This window comes from Tiliqua scincoides, chromosome 3, assembly GCF_035046505.1.
Source record: "Tiliqua scincoides isolate rTilSci1 chromosome 3, rTilSci1.hap2, whole genome shotgun sequence".
NCBI lineage: Eukaryota > Metazoa > Chordata > Lepidosauria > Squamata > Scincidae > Tiliqua > Tiliqua scincoides.
In genome coordinates this window covers 92,741,704-92,749,766 of record NC_089823.1, presented here as the reverse complement: position 1 = coordinate 92,749,766, position 8,063 = coordinate 92,741,704, and the positions used below count along the sequence as shown (strand labels likewise).

Sequence of the window (8,063 nt, the reverse complement as noted above, 5' to 3'; positions counted from 1 at the left end):
CCCCCCCCTTCAGGTGCCTCTGGGAGGAAACGCCGGGAGTAAGGCCCATTGTACTCAATGGGGCTTACTCCCAGGTAAGTGTGGCTAGGATTGCAGCCTCACAGCCTAATCCTAGGCATGTCTACTCAGGAGTAAGTTCTGTTATACTCAGTGGGGCTCAAGGTACACCAACATACATTGTACACATAAATGTTATATGTTATGATGGCGCAAACATTGTAAAAAAAACTCTGGTAGATCTCCGGGCCTTGCTGGGTTTCAAAGTAGCTCTCGAGCCAAAAAAATGTGAGCACCCCTGCCTTAGAGATTTCCAGATTAAAGCTTCCCTAATGGCTACTTTTGCTCTATGCAGTGGAGAAAGTGTACTTCACACTCCCCCCCAAATGTACTAACCTATTTAAGGAGTTTTGATGAACAGTTAATATTTGGGGACCGATGCATCACTCGGTTTCTGTACACTTTCTTACTATACTTTGGATGACTGGCAACTGAATTCATCAACAGATGTCACAAAAAAGCATCAAAAGTATTGCATTCTGTGAGAAGATATGAAAGCTCAATTCACACATGCAAACCACCAGTTGGTAAGTTTGCATGTGTGAATGAGCTGTCCACCTTATTCTGCTATTATCAATTGCGATGTCTGGACTGGGAGATATCAGCTTGGGGAGCAGGATAGTCACAGATGCCAAATAAACACATCTGACACTTGGGAAAACCATAGGCTGCATAGTCCGTAGAGTCCCTGATTCTCCAGTTCCAGAGCCCCTAGGATCAGGTGCAAGAATGACTATGTGTCTCTTCAGTACCCCAGACCCAAATCAGTCTCCTCAAGACACTACCATGCAAGACATTATCCTCTCTTCTTCACAAAAAGCAGTGCTTGACCTAAAGCTGTTCAAAGTAGACAAGAAAAAATAGAAAATGATGGTTGCATCTGTGCATCAGTAAAGGCAAAACCCCTCCATGACCATGTCAGTATTTCACCTGATAATCTCAGGTGAAATTCCTCACTCCATGACCAATTTAGCAAACTGAGAAGAAAAAAAGAAAAAAAAAAACTATTTTGAAGATATGGCTGGGGGAACACACACAATTCCTCAGCACTACACTAGAATCTCAGGCAGGTTTCTTCTGGAACACCAGTGCAGAAAAGTTAGGGGCTTTCTTTCATAATCTGAACACCTATTATGAGAAGAAATCAAGATTTGTTGAAAACCCTTCTTTAAACCCAAACCTTTAACTCCGTTTTGACTAGCAAAACCTCTGTCAGCGTCAGAGATATTCAAAGGTGACTTGGAGGCCAAAAAAGCTATATACTGCTCAGTTCTAAGTGAATATGATACCTAATAGTCAAGAAAATGAGGGGGGTCAAGCAAATACCGGTGATTATTGTGCAACACAAATCCTCTGTGACAGTATCTTGGCACACTGGAAACACTTGGCACACAGCATCTGGCACACTGTGGTACACACATGGCAAATGTTGAAATCCCTGTTTGGCCATGAAGCTCTCTGGGTGGCCTTGGTTCTCTTGCTAAGCCACCTTCACAGGCTGTTGTGAGGATAAATGAGGTGTGAATTGTGAAACACGCTATACACTGAAAAGTGCTGTTAAAAGGATCAATAAGAATAGATTCAGATGCAAGGACCTGATCCTGATTTATGCATCTGTATGGGCTGATGCCAGACTGCTGACTCTTTCTGATCAGAAGTGAGAAACCACCCATTAATGGGAGGAAGAGGGGAGCTTTGATGGACAGGCCTGTTGTCTGTTTATATAGACAGAGCACTTTCAGTCATGGTTCCAAAGCATATTCAGCATTGATCTGCTATAAATATCCTCAGAGAAATTACCAGATCTGACAATATTCTTGCCACTAAAACTGTATCCAAAAACAGTTGCAAAAAGCAAACTCAAACAGGATGAGAACAAAATAAAAGTACTGTGGATTCTCCAAGTTCTTTTGGTCCCAAACCTAACCGACCCTCCCACCAATGCAAGTGCACCAAGGACGTACTTGTTGGATCCTATGGTAGTGGTGGGAGTTTTCCCTATTGGTTTATTTCATTCTGTGCCAGTTATTTATCATATAGGGAAAAGGAGAGGGAATTGGGATCGGAGATATCTCCATGCAAGTGCTGCATTTCCTGCCCCACCCCCGTTCTACCTCCCTCCATGCTCAGAAAGACCACTGTTCCTCCACCTCCTCCCTGTCCCCCCCACGCCTTGCCATGGCCCGCACATGTGGCTGACAGTGTACGCTGACAGCCTCATGAGCACACCAGCATTGTGTGATGTGTGCCTGATCCAGGGGCATTTCAACCTGGATCTTGAGGCTTCTGTCAGCGGGGCAGTCTGAATAGGATTGGGCTGCTTGTGTAGTATTTCCTCAGTCCTGGGTATGGAAAATGTGAGGCTGTTAGATAAGACAAAAGAGCAGTACACATTTTCGATTATTCAAAATAGGTATAAAATGCCCATTTGAAATATATGAAAATAAGAAAGAAGGAAGACCCACAAGAGATGTTCTAAAGTGGGCTCAGGTGGGGAGTACTCAGCTACTAGCTTGTAGGAACCCCCCAACACCCACTTATGGAAGTACGTATAGACTCTAGATGGCAGACTGACACTCAATTATACATAAATGCACCTTGCTGGTAAATATTCCTTGTCTATACAACACATGCATACACTCCAATTGTCCCTTTTTACCAGGAACAGTCCCTGTTGATTGGTACCTGCCTCAACCCATTCTCCTGTTGCCCCGACTAGGCAAATTTGGGCCTCCCTTTAAATCTGCATACATGGACTAGAGTTCTTTGGGTTCTGGCTTCTTCCTTTGAGCCTCTAAAAGTGGAGTTGCCGAGTGTGGGGTGATGATGGTAGTGGTAGGGCACATCTAAACCTAGTGCATTCATGTATGCAATGCACATGTATAGATGCACATGCAAATACCAGTGCACTCCTTGCCTTTCATCTCTGTCTCCTGCCCACCTGCTATGAAAAGCAGCTATATTTAAGTTGCTCCCATTTTCCAGCTAGAACAATCTGACCTATTAGCAGCCCAATCCCATCCTTCCTTCCTACTGGTGCAGCCGCACCACTGATGTACATGTGGTATCAAGGGAGGGGGCGGGCAGAGCAGGAGGCTTTGGAAAGGAAAAGGGATTTAACCTTTTCCCCTCCATAAGCTTCCTGCCCTGCAATGGGTCTTTTTGGACCGGCACCAGCGATTTTGCTGGCACACACGTGAGAAGAAAAAGTAGGTGGGGAGGCTGCTGCAGGAGGGGAGAGGATCTGGTGCACACCATCAACACTGGATCCACCCCATCCCATAGCATCTCTGCCCCCATTCCTCCCCTTCCCTGTTCTGCCCTCCCCGCCTCCTCCCCACCTCACCGCCTTCCTTGGCACTTCATCAATGCAAACAGGAAGACTCTGGCCTTCCTGCCAGTACTCTGGCAGTGCCTTACACTGCCTGTTGCCAGAGCGTGTTTTACAGCCATTTTTCAACAGTCACCACCAGTGGAATGTGCGTTCCACTGGTGGTGAGTCCCCATAGGATTGAGTTCTAATCATTCTTAGGGCTTTAGAGTTTTTAAATGTAAAGAAACTACTGTATTAGTTTAGTAATATGAACTGCTTCACAAACCAGTGAAGGATAACCCATTGCATAATCCCGTGACTTGTATTGGTGGAAAAAAGGATGGACCAGGAAAGATCCCTGATGTGAAGATCCATGGCTGCTATAATGACCTCCAATTTACCGTTTTCATCCTTAACATGTTGAAAAAGGTGACGCTCCCTTTTGTCCAGCTTCCTAGGACATCTGTGGTAGTGGTGCTAGAGGTGGCAATGGGGACGGGGACGCTGCAACAGATCCAGTGAGCCTAATATTGGAAGACTAGGAAGGGACTATAATAATGTCCCTGCCTTACCCCTGCAAGCCTCATGCATTGATTCTTATACATAGCTAGTGGTTTTGTAGTAATACATGTTGAGGTTTGGATCGCAGTCATTTTCCCAGTCAGGAGCTAGACAAGGATTGTTTATGCCATGCCATGAAAAGGAGAGTACAGGGGACTCTCCCCGATTGGTATCTTATGAAATATTAACACTTTCACGCATCTATTGTTTAATCAACCGATTAATGATTAATGCCTTCAGCTTGCACGTATGAATAGTATGATGTTAAATATATAGATATAGACAGATAGTTTTTTTCTTAAAAGAAGCTGATTAGAGAGAAATCTATGCCTTTGTCTGCGGATAAAGTTAACAGGTTTGCATAATTCCCATAGTGTGATTACACAATAAAGTAAAAAAACTCATACACAAAAAGCATCCCCCATAAGGAGAATGTTATATATTTCATTTATTATACATCACTCTTATGTTTACAACTGAAATAACGTATTTCCTTGGGGACTGTGCCATCATTTATTTCAAATCAATGTTTAAAATTAAATGGTAATCCTCCAGAGAGAGGGGAAGCTCTTCAGTTACCAGCCTTTCCAATTGGAAATCTTTCTTTCATGTTTCTATTTAATACTCAGTCCAGGGTTTGAAATTAATTAAAAGATATCCTTTCTCTAATCTTTTGATTATTAGCTTCAAAGATTTTTTTTATTCAAAATGTTAGAGTAACTTCATCTTTTAGGAGCAAATCCAAGCCATTATTAAATGTACAAAATGTATTATCTTAACTCACCAATAAACAGAGGGATCGGACCTGATTTTTGGGGGGGGGGAAGGGGAATCACAGCAAATAAGGGTTTTTTTCTGAGCAAGTCACCTAATATGTAATTAATTCCTCTTCTTGTGCAGTTAAATTGGGCTGGATTAATATTAGCAACACATTTAAACGAATCTTATAATACAGCTTAAACCTAGAATGCCAACTGATACAATATCACCAAGTCTCCAAATTTCCTCCAGCTTTCACAATATATGCTACCCCCCCCCCCAAATCCTTATCTTTATGGTAAATGGGGCATGTACAGAGCAAGATATGAATTGCCAGGGTCCCTGGGGACTGCAACGCCATGTAGCCAACCCTTTGCACGATCCATGTTAACGAGGTCTAGGCCACCCAGCATCAGGGACGGAGGACAAGTTTTGCTCTTATATGTTCTCTGTCAACTTTTCTCCATTGGACTAAATGGGTCACTCATGGCACAAACCTATTGGGTCTTGCTGAATGTGTGTTCCACTGGTAGTGACTGCTGCAAAAGCTCTGTAAAGCTCTTTCTGGCAGCATGCTGAGTAGTGCGCTCCTAAGACACTGGTGGGAAGACTGGAGTCTTCCCTTCCGCGTCATCAGCTCTCCCACCGCCTGCCGGAGCACGTAAGCCGATGGGAGAGGCAGGAGGGATGGGGGATGGTGTAATTGGACGAGAAGGGAGTGGAACCGGGCAGGGAGGGGGAATAATGGGGGGGTTAAGAAGACTGTGAAAGGGGGTGACTCTGGTGGCAATAGAGCACACCAAATTCAATCCCCTCTGGCAGTGGTCTCCCTGTCTCCTTTCTCTCCTCAAACTTGCTCTAGCAAAATTGCCAACACAGATCTGAAGAGACCCATTGCAGAGAGGAGGATTACACAGGGTTAAAGGGATTTTCCCTGTTGAAGCCACCCGATCCACCCTTCCCCGCTAGATACAGTGTGCCTATCCACTGTAGGATAGTGGAGGATAGAATCGGGCGTTTGTGGTGTATTCAGACGTACTTTTGAGGAGAATGCTAAACCTACTTCTTGCCTGTGGCATCGCCTGTCCCATCTTGAGCATCAAGTCTGTTTCCATCTTGTCTCTTCAGTGTGGTGTAAAAAGATCAGTGCTGAACTAGGATTGGAGAGGCATGGGTTCAAATTCCCACTCAGTCATCAAGTTCACTGGATAACGTTGGGCTAGCCACTGTCTCTTAGCTGGAGCCCTCTCAGGACCGTAGTAAGGATAAAATAGGGATGGGGAATATATGTGCTGCCCTGAGTTCCTTAGAGGAAGGGGGAGATTTTAAAAAACTGTAATAATTTTGCAAAATCTGAGTCTTGGTTATGTTTCTTGGTCACCCTTAGGATTAGAGGAAATGGTTTATATAGATATTGTTTCTATTTTCAGTAGATAAAATGATGGTTTGAACATACCTTCCAAGCAGGCTTCTCAGGTAATTAGGAGGTGGATTGCACATGTCTTGCTTCCTGTTCCAGCACACTATTCCCATGCTTCTAACTGTGTTTGTGTGAGTGTGTGCATGGTTGGCAACCTTCAGTCTCGAAAGACTATGGTATAAGCCTACAGCACCCAGTATTCCCAGGCGGTCTCCCATCCAAGTACTAACCAGGCCTGACCCTGCTTAGCTTCTAAGATCAGACGAGATTGGGCATGTGCAGGGTAAAGCATGGGTGTGAGTGTGGTGGGGGTTATTGGATCCCCCTCCCATAATCTAAATAGTTCTTTAAAGATGGATTTAGATGTACATGAAAATACAGAGCCGAAAATACAAGGCATTTTCTTGTGCATGAAATACAGAGCTGAAAATAACAAAGCTGCTGGGCAGGGCTCCCCATGGGGGAGAGGGGGGGGGCATGGTGCTTTGCCATGAATAGGTGGGAAGATGGGTTGCTGGGAAGGGGGGGAGGGCTGTGTTCCACTTTGATTTCCAAGCTGGTGTGTTTGAATTCCAAGCTATGCAAAATAACAGCACCCATGAGCTTTGTAATGGGGCCTGTGACTAATGATGTCACTTCCGGCCATGACATCGCTTCCAGTGGGTCCTGAAAGATTGTCATTCTGAAAAGTGAGTCCCAGTGCTAAAATGTTTGAGAACCACTGAACTATGTGAAACATTAGTTTTTGTCCTCACCTGAGTGCATGTTATTGATATCACCCGTGTCTTTTGTGTTCCCCCTGCTTCCCCACCCTGCTTCCTTCCCCTCTGCTTCATATGTGCACCACCTGCCCGTCTTACACATACCCCATCCGCCCCTCCCTTTCCTTTGCTGCCATACCCCGCCTGTGTCCTTCTTTTAGGGTTCCCTATTCTTGATATGACTTCACCACTAAAGTACAATACAATGTACAGTGCAGGGCTAAATCTTGGGTAACCTTCCTGAAAGCTGCAAGTTGGCAAAAATAATGGGCACTCCCACATATAAAGCTTAATCTGGCTCTTGCTTTAAGTGGGTTTATAATATGAATGCAAAATCAACACTGGGCAGAATGCTCACATGCATTACGAATCCCTTCAATTTCGCTCCCACATGAACAGTGATCAGGCATTAACATGAACCGTTCAAAGGTGAGCCTCATCTGTGAAAATGGCCACTTTGGACTTTCAATTCCTCGATCAAGAAGGTCACAGAAAAGGAGCTACTGACATGTCATTTCTGCTGATTTGTGAGTGAAATGAGATTTTATTCCGTACCTGCAGAAACACAGAATTTTGGATAGATACTCCACAAAGATATATAATAAGAAAAAGACTTTTATCACAGATGAGTCTGAAGAGGATGTCATAATAAGCTGCAATATCAGGACAAGTAAGTAGAACAGTAAAACTAACAGTTGGATGATCAACCTCCGAGCAATTGGAAGATGCTTGTTCTTTCATGTCACATTAGTGATTCCTGTATACCTTTATGCAATTTTCATACTGTCTATTAGCAACATTTGCATCCGAGAAGTCCCTTTCATATATTCCGTCTGAGAGACTTTGGTAATGTTTTGGCAGCTTTCATATTTTATTTAGGATTTTAACTTACTGTCAAATGTTGTGTTCTGCTAATATGAAACAAAAAGAAAGGATGTTACACTTCCACAAGTTCTTAATGGAAGCAAGAGAGATAATGAATCGGGACCTTAAAGAATCCCACTTTTTGGGTTCCAGAGCAATAAGGGACAATGTTCCAGCAAGATGAGTGTACATTTGATTTGCCCCCATTTGTATCAGGTTCCATTTGTTCCAAAACATATTGGGGAATGAATGAAATGGAGAGTCTCTTGTCTGAACTCCCGCTTGCTGCCATTCAGTTTTGGGGTTTATAAAGGAAAAAAAAGCTGAA

The 8,063-nt window shown here is 43.8% G+C and overlaps 1 pseudogene; it reads right to left on the bottom strand.

Moving 5' to 3' along the window:
• Positions 1 to 6,291: 6,291 nt before the first annotated feature.
• Positions 6,292 to 6,412, bottom strand: LOC136647268 (5S ribosomal RNA; annotated as a pseudogene).
• Between the last annotated feature and the right edge of the window lie 1,651 nt (positions 6,413 to 8,063).